At 40.3% G+C, this 20,361-nt stretch overlaps 1 protein-coding gene and 1 non-coding gene across 3 annotated transcripts in view; one reads left to right on the plus strand and one right to left on the minus strand.

Moving 5' to 3' along the window:
• Nucleotides 1-20,361, plus strand: part of Celf2 (CUGBP Elav-like family member 2) — an 824,322-nt gene that overhangs the window by 42,586 nt on the left and 761,375 nt on the right. The gene's annotated exons all lie outside the window — the stretch shown is intronic.
• On the minus strand, nucleotides 6,405-6,507 carry LOC121432766. The gene has a single exon (XR_005972222.1). It is a non-coding gene; the product is annotated as a U6 spliceosomal RNA (small nuclear RNA).

Raw genomic sequence — 20,361 nt, forward strand, 5'->3', positions numbered from 1 at the left:
GTCTGGATTTACTCCCAACTACTGTAAGAGGAAGCGTCCCTGATGATAGCTGAGCAAGACACTGATCTATGGGTATAACAGAATGTCTTTAGGCATCATTTTATTGATATGTTCCCTTAACAGAACAGCAGTATTTGATTTTTCCCTAAGCCCATGACGTATCTAGTCTCTGGTTCTTGGCCATCTGAGCAGAGTCAGGCATGAATTCTATCTCATAGAGTGCATATTAGCCTTGTTATCAATACACAGTGATTTTATCCATACGAAATCCTGACATTTGCAGGAAAAAAAGATGAGAATTGAGGATCATTATGTTAAGCAACATAAACCAGATTGAGAAAGATAATAATACCACCTGCTATTCTCATGTGTGGAATCTCTTTTTCTCTCTGTCCTTCTCTCTCTCTCTCTCTCTCTCTCTCTCTCTCTCTCTCTCTGTGTGTGTGTGTGTGTGTGTGTGTGTGTGTGTGTGTGTGTGAGTAAGTTGAGAGGTAAATCAAATCCAGATGAACGTAGTGCTGAGTGCTTGTGATGGGCTTGAGGGATAAATCAACATATTTTGCACTGACTTTTTACTTCACTAACTCCTCTTGGCTGATATTTCATTAAATATGTTCATTTATTGATTTATTCATTTACCAACTGTGTAATGATGCTGACAGTGTTTCAAGATTTGTTCTTGTCACCGGGATTATGGGCAGTACATAAAATAAGTTAAAACCCCTACTTTCATGAAGTATTAATTCTAGCAGCAATAATGGTGAACATACACACAATGATGAATTGTCTGATAGTGTCAAGTGTCAAGGAAGAGAAAGCAAAGAAGGGATACAGAGGTGTAGAGTGAGGTCCTCCTTTGTAGAGCAAGTCAAAACAGAAGGTGTCTGAGCAGAAATCTGAATGAAAGAGGAAGGACACAGTGCGAACAGTCAGGGTAAGAGCAAGAGGAGGGATGGAAGTGAACACACAGAAGACCTGAGTGGAGAGAAAGCCTGGGTGTTCTGGGAATGGAAAGGGCGGTGTAAGCACTGGGTGAGCAGGGGGATGAACTTCCAGGGGTGGTTGAAGCAGAATGCTGATGCTCTACAGGCCTGGGAGTGAATCTGTATTAGGGTCTGTATTACACAGGAAGTAATACAAGGGTTGGGAACTAGAGTTGTGTGCTTTGCTTCACTTTAATTTATACATCTCTCTCTCTCTCACACACACACACACAGACACACACACACACACGCACACACGACATTTCTTTGTCATTTGTAGAATAAACCTCAAGAAAGAAAAAGTCCGAAAGGAAAAGAACAAGCTATGAGGATAGTTGGATAATGCCCATGATGAAGGAGGAGTCTTCTGTAGAGGGACGGAATGTCCAGACAATATCAATACCACCTCTGCAGCTGTCCCCTATATTCCCTGTCTAGCATAGCTGAATGCGGGCTCTGCCGGGAGATTTCATGCAGGCTCTTCCACTCTATCTGTGCCTCAGTTTCCTTAACTATAAAATATGGATGATATATTATACCCTCTAAAGCTTGTAGGAACAATGTGAATAAATCGAAGAAAGCCACTTCCCATAGTTGGCAGTGTGCTTGTTACTCTCATTGCTGGCTTTATGGGGGCTCGTGATTTACATCACAGATTCTCCTTTCCTAGCACATGAAGACACTTTAGTGTGCAGGACTATCTCCCTGTCTTCTCCCTGAAGAATTAGTATGAGACGGAATGTCCAACCTTTAGTAGGTATGTGTTGAAGTGAATCATTGCCAGGATGTCACAATCAGTGTATTTCTGCAGTACCACAGAAACCAGAAAAAAGTTACTCTCATTTTCCCTTAAAAAAAAAAAATAACTTTAAAAATGAGGAACTGACCAGTGCCGTACTCCAGGGCAAAGTGCAACAAGGAGCTTATAAAATTCGCTGTGATCAAAAACTTGTTTGCTTCAGTTTCTGTCTAAAGAAGGAACTCTGTAAATATTTGTGCCACTGATAACATCTAGGGTGACAAATTGGAATGTATAATACGAAATATCAACAGTTCTGTATCTTAACAATAGAAAAATGTGACCCCTGCACTAAACACCTCTTCATATTTAGTACAAGACTTTGCCAATTCAAAAAGGACCAGTATGGATACCTTTGGGAATTCTTAATAGAATCCATTAGTCATTTGGTTTCTGCTCTTTGGGGGTGCTCTTCACCTCCTGCTCAACATCTCTTCCTTTCTCTCTCTTCCCCTCCTGCTCAACATGGTCATCTCTTCGGTTCCTTTTTTAAATTTCCTTTAGCATTAGAATATTGAAAATTCATCTATTAGTCCTTCCTGGTGGCCATAGCAACACTCTGGCCAGCATCCCAGGGCTAAAAAGAAATATCCTTTAGATGGTTTTAGCCTACTCCTCCATAAGAAGCTTCCTGTTGCCTTCAATTCAGTGATTCATCGAACATCATTAAGAACAGTGTGAAGGTGTTTGTTTTCCGGATGTGGTTAAATCTCTTTATTGTTCCTTTATTGTTCTGAGTTACATGCAATGGAACTAACCAGAGTCATTAAACAATTCAAGCTTGGCTACTAGATCAAATTCTTATAACAGTGAATAGGGCTTTGAAGGTATTTGTGTTATTAGTTTTAGAGGTATTTTGGTTTGCTGTGGTCTGGTTTGAGGTTTTTTTTTTTTCTCTTGAATTTGTTCACAAGCTAAAGAAGTAATACCATATTTAATCTAATAATATAAGAACAAGGAACAAGGGTCGCCAGAGATCAGCCATTCCTCAGTTCCCATTGGATCTGATTTGGTGAAAAAAAATAGTTTTTTCCTTGATATGGTAGTTTTGCTGGATTGGAAGACTTTCTTCCTTTTTTCTTTTACTTTCTTCTCTCTGTGTGTACATATGTACACATGCCTGTGTCTGTGCTCTTTGCGTGCACAGTTGTATGTGTATGTGCATGTGGGACCAAAGGTCAATTTCTGGAGTCTTCCTCAACTGATCCACACCTTGGTTTTTGAGACAGGATATATCATTGAACCTGAAGCTTCCCAATTCTACAAGACTAGAAGGCCAGCAAGCCTCAGGGTTCCTCCTATCTCTACTTCTCCAGTATTGGGAATATAGGTGCACATGACTTGCCCAGTTTTTTTCACATAGGTGCTGGGGATCAAACTCAGGTCATTCTTAAATGGCATACCTTTCAAGACTAGGCTGCCTCTTCAACCTCCCTTCCTTTACCCTTCATTTCAAAACTTCTAAAAGAGTCCATCAATCCATAAGAGCAACTACTCTTCATTCGTCTCTTGATCAATTGACAAAAAAAAAAGTCCTTCTTTGCCCAGTATATAAGAAAAAATAACACCAAAAAGTAAAGGCAATATGAGAATCATGTAGCATCAACATACCTTTAGCAAAGCTGTGTGTACACAAGAGTAGTACAAATGACAGAAATGAATAACTAAGATGATAAGTCTGTGCACCCACCATCAAGTTCTGACTTTATGTAAAGACTTACTGTCTAAAAATACGAGCTCTCAGAATCCACTTTGCTATAGACCCCACCACACTCTACACTGACGCCAAAGAAGGAACAAAAGTAATATATGTGAACAAAATCTAGATTTCTTCTCTTGCCAGCAGCTCTCCCATCAGGCATTGCCTGTGCAAACACCCCTGAGCTATCCACTCCTGATGGATTGCTGACAAGTGTGTTCATATTCTTTGTTAGGCACACAGAACTCGGAGAACTTTGGACGATATTATCCTGGGATTCTCAGGGAATATATGTAAAAATAAAGTTTTAAATTTCATGTATTCTAGCATGAAATAAGTAACTCACCTCGGAGTAATGGAAATGGGGATGTTTCCAGAAAGAACTGACCCTAGACTATTGTTATCTATAATCCATTCATACAATTTATTGTCAAAATGGGCAAGTTCACAGCTTACCTGATAGCTGATAAACCACTGGCCAACTATATTTTCTTGGGTATGTGTTGATGTAGTGTGTGTGTGTGTGTGTGTGTGTGTGTGTGTGTGTGTGTGTTTCTGTGCCCCAGCATATTTTCTCAGGTCACATGATGTGTGTGCATGTGAGATAAGAGGTACAAACTCAGGTGTCATACATGTTTAGGTTTGCTTAGTTTATGTTAGGTTAGTTTTGTTTTGTTTTGATGCAGGATCGATCTCTTTCTCATTGGGACCTGGGATCACCAGCAAGCTTCAGAAATCTACCTATCTCTACCCCAAGGGCCAGGGTTACAAACACCTGCAACCAAACCATGCATTTATTTGTTTGTTTGTTTTCATCTGGATTCTGGAGATCAAACCAATGTCCTCATGCTTGCAAAGCAAGCACTTTACTGACTGATCTAACTCCCCAAACTAAGCATCTTTTTCTATGTAAATGATAGCTACTGAGAGCATCTCAGGCTCTGCACAATTGAAGTGAAGCTTAAACTGCATGAAAATAATAGACATGACCTCCTCGCACAGGAACAAAAAAGTTCAGAAAGTAACCAGCCCAAAGTAGAACATGACCAAATGGAGAAAAGTTCCTGTTCAAGAAAGCTTAGGTAAAGCAAAGAGCGCCGCTGTGCCTGAAGTCTCAGTGCTGAGGGGGTTCAGGCGGGCACACTTCTGAAGCCCACTGGACAAAGGGCCACCTGAATTGATGAGCCTTATGTTTCCTGAGAGACCCTGGCTCAAAAATTAACCATGGAAAGTGGGTGGCATCTAGAAAAGACATCTACTGCAAACTTCAGGCTTCCGGCATGACATACATGTGCATGAATATCTACCCACACATGTGCACAGACACCCCCACTAACAATTATATATGTTACACACAATACACAAAGCACATAGAGAGACAAGGTGAGACCTGGAAGGGAGGAGGGTGGGGCTGTGGATCACCAACAAAGGAAGTTCTGATATAGTTGGTAAATGGAGAGAAGAGCATTGGTAACGCGTGTGTCCCTGATCCTCCTTCAAAGAAACCAATTAGAGCGACTAGATCTGTCAATTAAGCCCAAAACCATGGCACTCAGAGCACGGACGCCAACTCCTGAAATGCTATGGGGTCACTATGTAGTATGATTCAAATTGTTGCTCCCAATCAATCTTACCCCTAATTTCCTCATCAGCAAAATCAGAATAACCTCTGTGTGACTTGCAAAGCACAGCTAATTAACATTTATGACAAATGGGGAATTATATAACAGGTTATGTAAATACATAATAGCATCAAGAACCAAGCTGCTTTGCCTATAGCATTTAAATTGAAAAGAAATCTAAACATACAAAAGGAAAAAAAAACAAGTATGGTGAAAAAAATAAAATAAAATAAAAATATAAACAAATGAAAATGCTGTGAAGGACAGAGGTCTGGGGTAAGTGAATACCCCTCCCCAAGGGCTGTCTATAGGTATGAGAACTCTGCAATGGCATATACTTTATTTTATAAACATCATGCCAAATGCTCACAGTTGATTCTAGATGATCAACGAAGCTGGCACTCACCTCTTGAGAGGATTCATGAAATCAGGCAGCTATGCTAAGTGTGAAAACTCCTTTGTGATCCTCTTCTGGAGTCATGTCATTGTTGTCTTCATTGTTTTGTCTAAAGGTCATTCATTTAACACCAGAATCTCTTCCACCATGATTTTCAAAAGCTCATACAATGGTAGTTGAGCATTTCTATTTAATAATTAGGAAAAGCAAATGTGATTCAATTTGGCACAAAAAAAATCAAATGACCTTGAGGAAGTAAAAAGGTTGATCTGAACTCATGGATTTGTTTTGAGCCTCCTGTCTTACTGTGCCTCACGAATGCTCTGTTATTATCAGTGTTAACTTCACTTAAGCAAGGAGTGGAGATGTAGCTCAGAGAGAATAAAGAACCCCTCAAGGTCACAGTGGCAGACAAGCTAAGTAGGAAAGATTTGCAGTCAGAAACTGGAGACTGGAGACTCGAGCCTCCTGTATTTGCCACTTCACCATTCTTTGAACTCCACCCTCCCCCAGCCTCGTGGTGTGTGTGTGTGTGTGTGTGTGTGTGTGTGTGTGTGTGTGTGCATGTGTGATTTCTAGAAGACAGAGGTTAGCATCAGACATCATTCACAGGATACTGTCCACCTTGTGCTTCTGGGACAGTATGTTTCTCTCACTTGCTGTTTCTGTTGGGCAAGTGAGTGGGTCAATAACTTACCTATTTCTGCCTACTAAGTATGAAGATAGTAAGATGGAACCACCAAGCTGCTATATAGGCTCTGGACATTGAACTCAGGTCCTCATATCACATGGTAAACATTTCCCAAGCTATCTCCCCAGCCTACTCTTTGAACTTTGATCAGTCACAATACTGGTTTTCTCCTATGAAATGTGGATGCTGAGATTCACATTGTATGCTTTTTTATTTAATATGGAATGCTTCCTGAACCTCTATGCCATCCTTGTGCAGGAGCCATGCTAATCTCTATATTGTTCCAATTTCAGTATATGTGTGCTGAAGAGAACACCATTGTATTGTTCTTATTCTCTTTGTGCATCTCTGAAATGGAGAATCATTCTAGCATGATGATATCCTGCTTGACACTGAAATCATGAATATGACAATAAAACCAATGAAATAATGGTATATCTTAACAGTCACAGGCCTTGGAGTACATAGACAGTAATGATAGCAGCTCTGGCATGAATATGCGAATGTATTATAGACATGGAAAGGTAGTGTGGGTAAGTTATCAGCTGGATAATTCTCATCCTCCAAGGAGTTCTGTCAGGAAATTGGAATGTCCTAGGTGGTGAGCGTAAAAATTATTTAGGCATGATTGTCGTTATGGACTAAATGAGAAATGTCTCCTAAAAACTCATGTGTCTGAGTGACTTGGTCCCCAGGTGGCTGTGCTCTTTGAGAAATCATGAAACTTAGCTTATTGATTATTGCTGGAGGGAGTAAGCTACTGGAGTTGATATTGAAAATCTATAGCCTTCTAGTCCCCTTTGCAGTTTGCTCTCTCATAATCCTGTGTGTGGTTGAGATGTGACCACTCAGCTTCCTGCTCCTGCAGCTATGCCTTCTCCACTCTTATGGAAATCTAACCCTCTGGAACCATAAGCCAAAACAAACTCTTCTATAAATTGTATTGGCTCATGATCTTTTATGACAGCTACAGAAGTCACTGACATAGTGTTGCACAGTTGGAGATCCAGGGTTTTGGAAGCTGAGGCAGAAGGATGACAAGTCCAAGTCTAAACTGGAGTACATGGCAATAATCTATCACCAGAAACAAAGGATACACAAGGGAAGGAAATAAGGGAATGGGAAAATAATGAGTGGGGGGAAGAAGGGAAAGAGGAAGGGAGAGAGGAAATCAAAAGCAAAGTGTTAAAAATATTCACATTTTGGTGTAGTCTTAACTATTAGAATGCATAGCTATTAAATGTGAGAAGCTTTAAAATACTTAGGCAGGAATGGGGAATCTGCATCATTCGGTCAGTGCAAGCCAAACAATCAGAAGTTTCACTGAAGTCTATTATTTAAATCTGAATTCTATACTGGCTTGTCATCTTGATATTTTTGACAAGTGCGTATAAGAATTTTTGACAGTAAGGAAGTTTCCAATATATTTTTACTATATAAAAAATAAATGTAAAATACATAACTGTGTTTCTAAATTGCTACTGTTTATTTTAAGAAATAAAACATTCATCATCTTAAAACCCTTCACTTCTGAGCACTGATTACTGTGTGCTAGGAGTGAGGGGAGCAGCGCAAATTACAGTCGATCCGGCAGCAGGGAGAGAATGCAGCTGTTTTTAGTTCTGCTTCTCCAACATCCATGGTGGAATTCAGAATTTACTGAGAGCTGGCTTTTCTCATTTTACTGGCAAAGGAATTGTAAGCTTAATTACTCTCAGGGGTCTTCTGTAAATTATTTCCATAGATCTGGAGAAAGAAGATGGCAGAAAATAAACATTCAGCCTCATTGCTTTTGTAATGAAGAAAAAAAATCACCCCCACTGAACTGTGCTCTCTACCCACACCCGGACCTCTTCTGGGGTTCGGGAGGGTGGAGAGACCCTCCCTGATTCTTGCACACATCGCTTGTCTCTTGTTGTCTCCCACTCTCCACCTGGTATATTCATTCACCCTGTCTGAGCAGGCCTGACCCGCACAGTTCCTTTTTCTCTTCATCTCCCCCACACAACTGGCATCTGTATACTTGGAAAGACCCTCCATGATTTCCACCTTGCCTTCATTCAGTGATGAACACTGGAGCTACTGGAATAATCATGGAGACAACCGTTAGTAAATTAGTTCATACCCCCCCCCTTGAAGGGATAGCCAGCAGCATAATCATATCTGACATTTATTGACTGTTTACTCTGCCATTTATTTCATTTAGACCCCTTACACGCACTGTGAGCAGGCATTATTCTAAGTATTTGTAATGCAGGCCTGTCTTGATATGTAAGAAATGACAACATCTTTGAGCCAATCTCAGGCTGTCTGACCTCAGGGCTCACACTTTTGCCCATTTGCCATGTTTACCTTCCATAAGAATTTGTGGCAATAAAGGAGAATACAATAAAAGGAATTAAGAAAGGAGGGAGGGAGGAAATGGGGAGGGAGGAAAGAAGAAGGGAGGAAAAAAGAATGGATCAGGAAGGTTGTGAGCGATGGACCACCTTATCTTTGGTCACCTCAACCAATGAAATAGGAAATATGATGTTTTGACACATGACTCTCTCCTGAAGTTCTGACTGACACCCAAACTCATATTTTACATCTGAAGTTTTGATGCCTTAGTCAAGTGCGTTGAAGACATCAACCAGAGTTAATGTCAAGTTGTCTTATAAAATTAGCTCAGTTCGAGAAAGCAGTTGAGACGGACAGTAGCAGTGAGAGTGTGGTCCTGCCTAGTTCAGAGAGGCCCCCTTGATGTTCACTCAAATAGAGCTCTGACGCTTTTCCAAAAACAACCTCACTATGGCAATTGTGTGGGAGACGTTTGCATTTTGCAGAAAGCCAGCAATCCTGCTGAGGAATTATATGGTTAATGTGCTAGAAAAGCCTTCATAAAACTGCATTTCCTTTCCCGGCTTTCCAGCCTCCCACACCTGGGCTTGCCAGGTTCTTGTATGAACACAATGGCCTCACAGGCACCATTGGATTTCATTGCCAATGAAAAAGCAACAAACCATGTCATAACCACCCACCATCTCTTTGAAACCCACCCAACTGTTTGGACATTTCAACCAGGCATAGCATCTCCTTTATGTCACAAGGAGACCAGGTGGCTGCAGAGCAATGAATGGCACACAGCCCATTCTCTATTACCCCTCCCCCTTCCAGTGGTGCTTACCTCCCTTGTTCCATCTTGTTCTTTGTCTTTCTCTCTATTCTAATTGTGACTACTGTGAGTACATATGAAAGTGGGATACTTTGCTCTCTACTGGCCTAAAGTTAGCTCTAAAAAGACCCAAAGATAAACATTGAGCATTCTTCAACCCTTGTAGCTGACTGAATAAGAAAGCATGATATAGGGAAATACCTACAAAATAGATAGCATGAGGGACTGTTTGGCTTTACTGCTTTGCCACTCTGTGATAGAGAAGCTGCTTATCCTGTCAGGACTCTGGACAGCTCATGAATATACCCTTGAGTTTATTTAGGGTTATTTGTTTGTTTGTTTTACTTGTGTTTTTTTTTATTTAGTGCTTTTCCTTTGAGATCCAATGCTGTAGGAATTCTCTCTTATTATCTTGGGCTGCAAAACACTAATGGAGATTCAGTAAAATCTTTAATTAAGCACTAAGTGCTGATGCATAGAATCTGAAAGAAGCTAATGTTTGCACTTAATATTAGCATTTATTTTCTTCTAATGAACATCAAAGTAGGTGCACTGCAGCATAAAATGGTAAGAGATAAATGGCTTCATATTAGAAAAACAGGAGGCCACCCCCAAGGATCAACAAGTGGGTGAATCAGGCTGCAAAGGAAGGAAAACAGTTTAACTGCAAGACAACTTAAAACATCAGTTCTTGGGTTAGGGAGATGGCTTTGTGGGAAAGCACGGGCACGTGGGAGGACTTGAACTCCTAGCCCAGTACTTACACAAAGGCTGGATGTCTAGTGTGAATATCTGTAATCGCAGTGGTCCCACAGCAAGCTCAAAGACGAAGACAGAGAGTTCCCAGAAGCTCATAGGCCAGCTAGCCTGATAGAAACTGTGATGAACATGAGACTATGTCTAGAATGAGGGGGATGCCAAGGATCAACATCCCAGGTTAGCTTCTGACCTCCATCTGAGCACCATAGCATGCCTGCATCCACATTTACACAAACATACAAACACATACGCAAACACACATTGTAAAATAGTACTAAGTTTATACATACAAATGTTGTATCTGTTGCTAGGTGCTGGACAGAAGAGCAAATAACACAAAATTCCAAATAGACAAATATTTGTCAAGAGTTCAGTAAGGAAGGGGACGAATAAGAGGCATAACATACCATAGCATAACAACATATCACGACAACATAAGGTGAACTGAGGCGGACACCAACTCAGGGGCAATATAGCATGGATTGGATGGCTTTGACTAAATGGCAAGCTACAAACAGAAGTTATCACGAAAGCCTCCGAGTCATCACTGACATTTTCTGTGATTATCGGGGGCCTGATCTTTGTGTACTTAAAGGAGATCTTGGTTTGAACTCTGGAAGGAACTGATTTTTTGACAGCTCTAACTCAGAAGCCTGATTACAATTCAGACGTAGGAATGCTTGGGAAAAATCTTTTATGTAAATGACTGTCACCTAATATTAGGGCTAAAGCAGGAAGATAAATTCAGAGAGTGAACGCATCCAAATTTTCAGAATTGAAATGACCCATGACACCCTTTCTGACAGCATTTCTTGTAGCATGTAAGATGTGTCTATATTATTACCATTTAGGTTAACATTACAGAAGCTTTGGAACTTCACAAGTCAACAGTTAATTTGACTCACCAGTGGTAGAAAAGGGAAAAGAAACAGTCCTGACAGATGTATCCCATGGAAGCAAAGTACTGAAAATTAAAGAATGCCTAGAATGTTCCTGTCAGCTACCATTTTCCTCACAAAGGCCTTCTCATAGATGAACAATTTTAGGGTGTTCTGTTTATAAATAGGCTGCCTCCCAGATGCTGAGCTGAGCCAGAACCCAAGGCTTGCCCCAGGTTGAAAGACTAATGAGAACGGTAAGTCAGACCTGCTTAAAACTGCCCTCTTTTACTCTGAACCAAAAAGTACCGTCCAAGAGATACACAGGGGACGAGGATGCATGAAAGAGGATCTGCCTGCCTAGTTACTCACAAGGAAGCAGAGATGGTCCCACGGTCCAAGGGAAGTAGATTGTTTCAGTTAGAGGAGTTTAGATCCTCTAGCTGGTTCATCGGAGTAGAAGTGTGGTTGCCCTCGGACCCCTATCTGTTACCAGCCAAAGAAACCGACATTCATCACAGTTACTGGCTCCATAGACTCCTGGGTTAGAGCATTCAGACCCCAGCTGTCAGTGATCCTGAGACCTAGTTGAAGAGAGAAGACTGCTAGGAACAGACCTTGAGGTTCCTTAGGGTGACCCCACTACCTGTCCTCTCTCCTTCCAGACTGCAGACGTAATCCAACTAAACCACCCCACTCTCCTGCTGCCCTGCCTTCTTTGCCTTGATTGATCATATACCCTAAAATTGAAAGGCAAAGCAGAAACAAACAAAGCAAATTAACCAAAGAGCTCTTCTTCCTTCAAATTGCCCCCTGTCAAGCATTTGGTCCCAGCAATAAGAAAGGCAAAGAGTACTCCCAGAGTATTCAACTCTCTTCTTGGAAACTGGAGCTACTGAATCTTTCACTGCATCTTCCCCAACAACGACCACAATAGACTAATTGAGCCCCATCTCAGTTTCGAATGATGTCAGAACATATGAGTCTCGCCAGAATAGCTGAGAATATCCAGACCATTTGGGACCTACCATCATGACAAGCTTCTCAGGCTATTGGGTAGGTGTAGATAAACATTTTTTCCAGCAAACACTGGAATGCTTTATGCAAGCACTTGAAGAGCCAAAATATTCCTATTCCCCCCGTACATAGGAGCATGTCCTCAAGCCTTCTTCCTGCTAGTCATTCTATGGAGAGCAAAACCCACGCTGCACTTGAAGCTGCCGGGATGAGATGATATGCAAAGGGAAAATGAGGGCACAGTGCTGAAGGCAAGGGTAAGAGAATGGGGCATGCGGAATATGGGAACAGCAGCCGGATAGCCAGTACACAATATGAGATGCAGCTAGCAAGAGAAACAAAGGGCAGCCAGACAATATTTCACAAATACATTAGGAACAAGACAAAGGGGAATGTAGACCCACTAATTAGAAGGGAGGGAAAACAAATAACAGATGCATCAGAAGGCTTGAGCTTTTAATACCTATTATGCTCTAGGCTTCACAAAAATGGTTAGCTATCATCAGAAGCTGAATATAAACCACAGTAATGAGCACATGGGGAAAGGGGGAGGGTTAAATGAAAACTAAACAGATTAGTAACTACTTAGTCAAGCTGGATGGTTTCAAATCAGGACCTGACAAAAGTCACAGTACCATGTAATAAAAGAAGAAAGAAAGAAAGATAAGGAAAAGGGAAAAAGTAGCTTCTGAAATTTCAGTTCCAGTTAAAAGTGTTCTTGAAACTGGGGAAGATTTCAAATGACTAATTAGGAACCAGGGGCACAGGGCAAGAGAGAGCAAGACATGACTGAAAACAAGAGTTTGAATCTTTAGGGGAGAAACTGTGGTGCCTTCTACTGTGAGACAGTCCCAGTGAGTTAGACCCAAAACAGAAGTAGGAAAGACTCTACAGTGCTGAAGGCAAAGATAAGAAAATATGGCATGTGTAAAATGGTAACAACAGCTGAAAATCCAGGGTGCATTTGGTCTTCGAGGATATCACATTCAAAACCAGGTCTCAATAAAATATAAAGCACTGCCTTACAGAAGGCTATAGAGAAAGCCAACTGTAGATTCTAGAAGTGTCCAGATCGAGTCTGGAAAGATAGGCCAAGGCTTGGAAACTTTTGTTGTATATGTTAATAATTCTCCATTCCTATTCTTTACCATAGAACATGCTAAGCCTGTCCTATGTATTCACATTTTCTTAGGAACTGTTAAGATGAACACTATGATTATGTACAATTTCTAAGCTCTTCATTGACACTTCATAGTAATGCTCCAAACAGGCAGAAGCAGAATGGAGGAAGAATCAGAGCAGTTATATTTTTCTTCATTTATTTATATATTTATTGAAGACAATATAGTGCTATATGGCCCTGGCTTACCTAGGTATTTATTGCAAATTTGGCTTGCCTCAAACTCATGATAATCCTTTTGCCTCAGCCTCCTAGGGTTCCTGTAGTCCACCATTGCATGCTACAAGATTGGATTTGTCTTTTCAATTGCCAACTATAAAATATAAAATCTATACAACTGCTTAGATTTGTTAATAACTCTTATTAATTTGTTCCATTGATGTACAGTCATGAGGGTTCTATCTTACAGGCAGATCTAGTTTTAAAAGTGAAAGTCTCTCCCAGGTGTGCCTCTCCATTTGGGGTTTTAGTGAATTCCAGATGTAGTCAAGTTAACAATCAAGAATAGGCATCACACAAAGGACCAAAATTTTGAGATCTATAGATGGAAGTTTCTTTACTGCCCACGTCCACAACCATTCAGTACCAAAGAAACACAGAGAATTATATCAATTATAAACTGTTTGGCTTATTAGCTCAGTCTTATTATTAACTAACTCTTACAACTTTAATTTACCCATAATTCTTGTCTATGTTTAGCCATGTAGCTTGGTATTTTTATCAGTGAGACATTATCATCATCTTGCTTCCTTTCCTCCTGGTTGGTGACTTCAGACTGAGCCTTTCCTATTTCCAGAATTCTCCTAGTCTGGTCACCTCATTTATACTTCCTGCCTGACTACTGATCAATCAGTGTTTTAGTAAACCAATACAAATGATGTTTGGGTTGATATCTAGCTGTTAATTTCTGGTAGTCTGAGAAGATGTTGGGTGCTATTTCATTTTTTGTGTGTCTGTTGAGACTTGCTTTTTCTGTGAGTATGTGGCCAATTTGGAAGAAACTCCCATGAGGTGAACAGAGAAAGTTATATTCCAATTGTATTTGGGTGAAATATTGTGCAAATATCTATTATTTCTCTTTGGTTTATAATTTCAGATGGCTCTAAAAGTTTTCGATTTAGTATTTTTTTGGATTACTCTATTATCATGTATTAAAGTCTCCTGTGATCAATAAAAAAAATACAATACAAATCTTTACAGGGTACAAGAGCATTATTCCATAGCAGAGAACAGCTTGAGCTACAAGAAAGTTCAACAGACACGTTTGAAAGACGACCTTTGCTGACATATGGCTATGTGCACCTATTTCCATGTACATTTGCCCATGAACCAAACAGAAAATCACAGATTTGGGGGCTATGGTCAGACCTTACTTCATGTGAAAATATTATGCACAGACACTTGTATAAACATGTGATCAGTATTAAAGTGGAATTGAGATCTGGGGGCCCATGCCCTTCACATGTTACTGCCAAAGGAAACAGTCACGTGCGCTGGAAACTTTCCTTAGCCTTAGCTTTAAGTTATTTTCAAAACAACCCCAGGCTGCTCAGGCTATTTTCACTAGTTTCTCTCTCTGTCTCTCTCTGTTTCTCTATCTCTTTCTCTCAGATATGTATGTTTGTATAATCTTAAATATGTGCATAATATATGCTTATGTAATATATATGTAATCTTTTCTCTTACCTCTTACTCTCTTATTCTCTCTCTCTCTCTCTCTCTCTCTCTCTCTCTCTCTCTCATATCTACATAATAATCCTAGCTGTATCATGGAGCAATTATCTCAGCATCTTCTTTACTATGCTTCTTTGAATACACTTCCAAAGATAATTTAACGATTATCTTTAGAAAGAATTTTATCTTACTAATACTTCAAAAACGGGTAAGTGCGTTTTGTCTTAGTGAAGGGATTGTGAACATAGTTGGTCCGCCATCATAGAAGCATTCTAATGATACAAAGACACATCACTCACTATCACGATGTGTGCAGGATATTTTTTTTAACATAGGAGACTTTGTTTTATATGCAGGCTTTAAATTTCTGGGTAAGGGGCTCTACAGATTATTTATTTAGAGCCAAGAGGCCTAGAAAAGTCTCATATGGAGCCTGAATGGTGATACAGTGGAAGGGTATGTAATGTTGTGCCCAGAAACGCCGTTCTAGTCCTGATACAGAAGCTCTCTGATGACGAGTTACTTCTTTTTCTATTTTTAATTTATTTATCAAGGATAGCATGGCATCTAGATATGTATTTACATACTGTGCTGATTGAAACAACCAAAGCCATGTAATTATTACCTCACATATTGTGGTTTATGAAGCATGAGCATGGAAGATCTACTTTTAATAGTTGCCAGTTCTACTGTATAGTGCTCACTGCCCCCTCCTGGTCTACCAGAATGTGCTCCTTCTATCAAATGCAGCTTTCTTCCCCTGCCCATCATCTCCTCGGTGGCCACCTCCGAGATCCAATCACCCCCATCTTGCTCTCTTTTATGAGTAAAATATTTTAAAATTGCACAAGTGGATAAGATAATGAGGATTTTTTTCTGACCCTCACTTATTTTGCTCAATATTATCATTCTTCTGTTTTGAGACAAATGGCAGGTGTCTCTCTTTTCTGTAACCAAACAATATCTCACTGTATGTACCTATTCCCCATATATTTGCTTGTTAATGGACTGTGTCCATATCACGGCTGTTATGTACAAAGTACCATGAACCCAGCATATGGATGCCTCTTCAACATCCTCATTTCCTTTGTGTGTATACCCAGTGGTGAGATTTGTGTTTAATTTTTAAAAGAAATTCTCATACTATATCCATCATGGTTGCTCTAGTTTATATTCCTACAAACAAATCATAAGAGCTCCCTTTTCTCCACTTCCTTTGACTTCTGATGCTGTAGCTAGTAGATTCCCAAACTAGGTTAATCCTACATTTGGGGAGCCCTAGAGACTGCCCTCAAAAGCTAACAATTTATCTCTACATCCTTCACCCAAGAGCTCCCACCATGAGGAAGCCAATGCATGGACTTGTTGCCATTTATTCAGACACCTCACTTTGATCTTGAAAGAGCTGTCTTGTGCTGTTATTTCCTTCATTCTTCAGAGAAATAATTTACCAAGACCATATAGCTAGGTAGTAAGTAGATGTTTTCTACTTACTGGGTGATCATAAAGACCAGTCCTCCCAACGTCTAGCTCATTGTAAAAATGTGTTTTATCAAACTAGCACACCAGATAACTAAATTTCCACAATTTGAAATCTATCCTCATTTATTTTTTGTTTCTTTATGATACCAAAGTGAGTGTGCCCAACATGGAAGAGGTAAATCCTCTAAGATTTCAGGGAGAAGATGAAATCCCAGAAGATCTAAAGCCTCAAAGGCACAGGTTACCTGGAGACCATAAGAAGGCCGTGCAATGGCTTAGGGATGTGGCCCTGTGCAGCCGCCACTGCTGTGATGCCTCCCAGTGTTCTGTGAGCTGGCTGACACTGACAATGAACGCTCCTGCAGACGGCATCCTCTGTGACAAATGCTAAGCACACAACAAGAATTCAGTCTCAAGCTCAGGGAACTGATATTTGAACCTAAGTTATGAATATGTTAATTTATCCTCTCCCAATTAGCAAGACTAGGAGTGAGAAATTCCACAGCATGCCTGTCTGCAGCCCACATTTATTCTCCTTGCCCATCCCTTCTGAGGATGGCACTCACACTCATAGGCATACATGCTTATTAGTATGTGTTACCTAACAAGTGAACCAAGAAAGCAAATCCCTCATCCTCAAGTCACTGTCTTAAAAGAGACCTAAAGAAAGGAATGTTTATTTTTAACTTTAGAAAACAAATGTTCGTTCTCAAAATCTTTTTATTATTATTGTTAGTGTTATTTTGGCACTATCAAATACCCAGAAATTGCTATCCTAGTGCGTTAGAGAGTAGTAATTGGATGAAAGCTTGATTTTTATTTCATCCAACAAAAAATAGCTATTATTATTATTTACAAATTACACATAATTACAATTGTCTGGAGAATGTCTTATCAGCCTGAGTAGGACAGAAATAAGCTAGACACACAATAGCACTTCCTAGTCTCTAATTTCGATTTGTATGCTATTAATGGCAATGTAGATTAGCACTATGGCAATTTTGCTCCATGTCATTTTGGGCAGAGTCTAACACTACAGATGAATGTACAACTCATGTTGCCTACATATAGTCAGAAGTTTCTGTACAGTGGACAAGTGTGTTCTTTGTAATGGATGGAGATGCTGATGGTCTCACTGCATCAGGGATTGTTCATAAAACAGTAAGTTGCTGTATGTTCTTTTCTACACAATGACCTTGAAGATTGGGAAGCTAGCTGTGATCTATGCTTTAAAGATCTCTCATTTTATTACCTAGAGCTCGTAGCGACTTTCATATTTGATTCATAGTGGATACCTTTAATTGCTGAGATCACCTCTGTCTCCATGAAAATGCTAAGACATCTCAGCAGAAGGATGAAATGGAAGCAGAAAGATATGACGGCTATTCTCACAAGGGCCATGGCTGACCTTTCTATAACAAAAGAAGGTTAATAACACCCACTATGACAACTTGATTTCATATAAGTATTAAGTGACAAAGAAGTCTTGAGAAGGAAGACTCACAGACCCAGAAGAAACTGGTCATGTGTAGATTTGATAAAGCACAATGGGCAGCCATGTAAAAATCCAATAAGACCAAAACTGTATGTGAGAATGGCCATAGACTAAAGGAGAACCACTCAGCAAGGCCTGTCTATTCAGGTTATTTTTGGCCTGTCTGTGTATGTTCCTTCCTCCTAAGTACCCTGCAGAATCCCTTCTGGGATGAAGGTCTTCTGATCTACTATCAGACAGAGGAGGTCACAGAAGTGCTGCAGGGCCAGCTCCAACACAGACACAGTAGTATTTTTAGGCCTTATACCTTGCTTTTGGTAAAATGTGTTTTGCTTTCTAGGAAAGAGGTCTTTTTGGCATCTTTGACCAATTTTGAGGAGAAAAAAGGATGGTAAGAGGAGGGCAGAGGAAATCGGGAAGACCTTGGGCCCTCTCTGACACCTTCCAATGTGCTTTAATTCAAAGTATTTGGCAGGCCAACATGTCTTCCTTTGTAGTATCTTTTTCTGTGTCTCAACAATGACAAAACTCTCCACCCCAGTATCTGCATCACTCCTCTGTACAGGTTACAGAGTGCTGCCAGTGTTTCCAAACTGGGCCTTACCTAGTAATTCACAAGAAGTCCCCAAAGCGTGGGACAGTCTTGTAGGAGCAAGACAGTTTCTATGCCCAGGTGGGGTATAAGAGGGATTGTTACAATTTTCCCTACTTACCAACTATAGTAAAGTCTCTCTCTCTCTCTCTCTCTCTCTCTCTCTCTCTCTCTCTCTCACACACACACACACACACACACACACACACACACACATATACACAGGCCACAATGTACATAGAGAGGCCAGAGGACAGCATGTGGGATTCAGTGTTCTCCTACCACAACGGTTCTCAATGTTCTTAATACCTCAGGCCTTTAATAGAGTTCCTTATGCTGTAGAGAACCACCCACCACAAAATTGTTTTGTTGCTACTTCATAACTGCAATTTTGCTAGTTTTATGAGTTGTAAAATTCTGATATGCAAGATATCTGATATACAACCCCCAAAGAGGTCATGTTTGATCATGGTTGAGAACCACTGTTCTACCATATGGAACCTTAGGATAACAAGCTTGGTAGTCAGTACCTTTGCCCACTGAGCCATCTTCCTGGCTTTAGGATGACTCTTTGAGTACCTTGATGGCATCAGGCTTCAGACTAAAAACACCAATAGTGATGGTTGGGGAATGGGATCATTCTCAATTGCTCTGCAAATATCACATGTCGATACCTGGTTGGTCGCAAAGTATTTGGACCCAAAGGATATTGAGATGGGCAGGCAGAGTTCAAGAGGACAGGTTTACATAGCAGCCAATGCAGCATGCTATTCATTAATTCTATTAAAGACTATTTTCAGGGTTTACTTCTCACTGTTCTTGTGTTCCAGATGCTAAGTAGAATGATAGAATGCTCTTTTTTAATGTCATGTCTTCCCATTGCATGGGAGTAAACCAGAGGGCAGACCTACACCTGCAGCTTATGACTGCTCATGGTATTTATAATGCAAAATAGCTAATTAAGATGACGGTCACATGGTAGTTGTCTCCTGATATTAGCACAGAAAATGAGAGTTGTGTTTCGGTGTGCATTTAGCCTTACAGTATCAGCAAGCGAAAAACAAATACTCAATCCAACATCAGTCTACCAAAAGAAAGCTAGCCATATCTCTAATGAAATGTCTTTGGATTGGCATCCACTTGTAGTTATGCTTCTTCTTAGTCTGACCATGATGGAAGACAGTGCTAGCCTCCAGGTTCAGTCATGGACCAGTGGTGAGCAAGACTAGTCAGAAGGCGTCTAGCATGTTGAGGTGCTCCATCCTCTTTCTTGGTACCACATTAGTGTTAGTTTTTGTATTTACATGATGAGAAAGAAGGGAAGCTGACAGGGCATTGGAAATCCTGAAATCTACATATTGAATGAGGAAACACCCATTTTAAATTGTGAATATTCTGAAGTTGCTGATAGCCAGCGCTGTGGGAGATACTCACATTCTTCAAGACAGGCAACTTCTTGCCCATCCTATACCACCATCTGAGATATGCTCCGCTGAGCAGAGTCTGTTCAGTAGCATCTCCTTGGTGCTACTCTAAAATTCCTTTACCATAGATTTCAAAAGTCTTTAGTCATCATTTGTTCTGATGATTTAATTAAAATTTAAGCCACACATCTGCTTGATAACTTATCTACAGAGATAGAGATGTTTGTTCATAGGCTAGTGATTGACAGGGGGAACAGATTGACTTGGCGTTTATAAGGAACTCGTTGAACTTTTTTCAAATACATCCTGGGGAAACATGGAGTTCTTTCAACAAGCTGTTCTGAAAACCACTTCCCTCTTGTACAGTGGGAGTCCTAATTAAAATGGCAGCCAGAGTTAAGAAAAGAGGTCCTACTCTGCAGCGACAATGTTATCTGTGAATATACCATAGCTTTTGTATATGCCATCACCAACCTTGCTGTAGCTTAGTGGAGTTTTTTGTTTATATTTTTGTT

Source organism: Microtus oregoni, unplaced genomic scaffold, assembly GCF_018167655.1.
Source record: "Microtus oregoni isolate MIOR12 unplaced genomic scaffold, Mior012 000035F_ref0000213, whole genome shotgun sequence".
NCBI classification, from domain to species: domain Eukaryota; kingdom Metazoa; phylum Chordata; class Mammalia; order Rodentia; family Cricetidae; genus Microtus; species Microtus oregoni.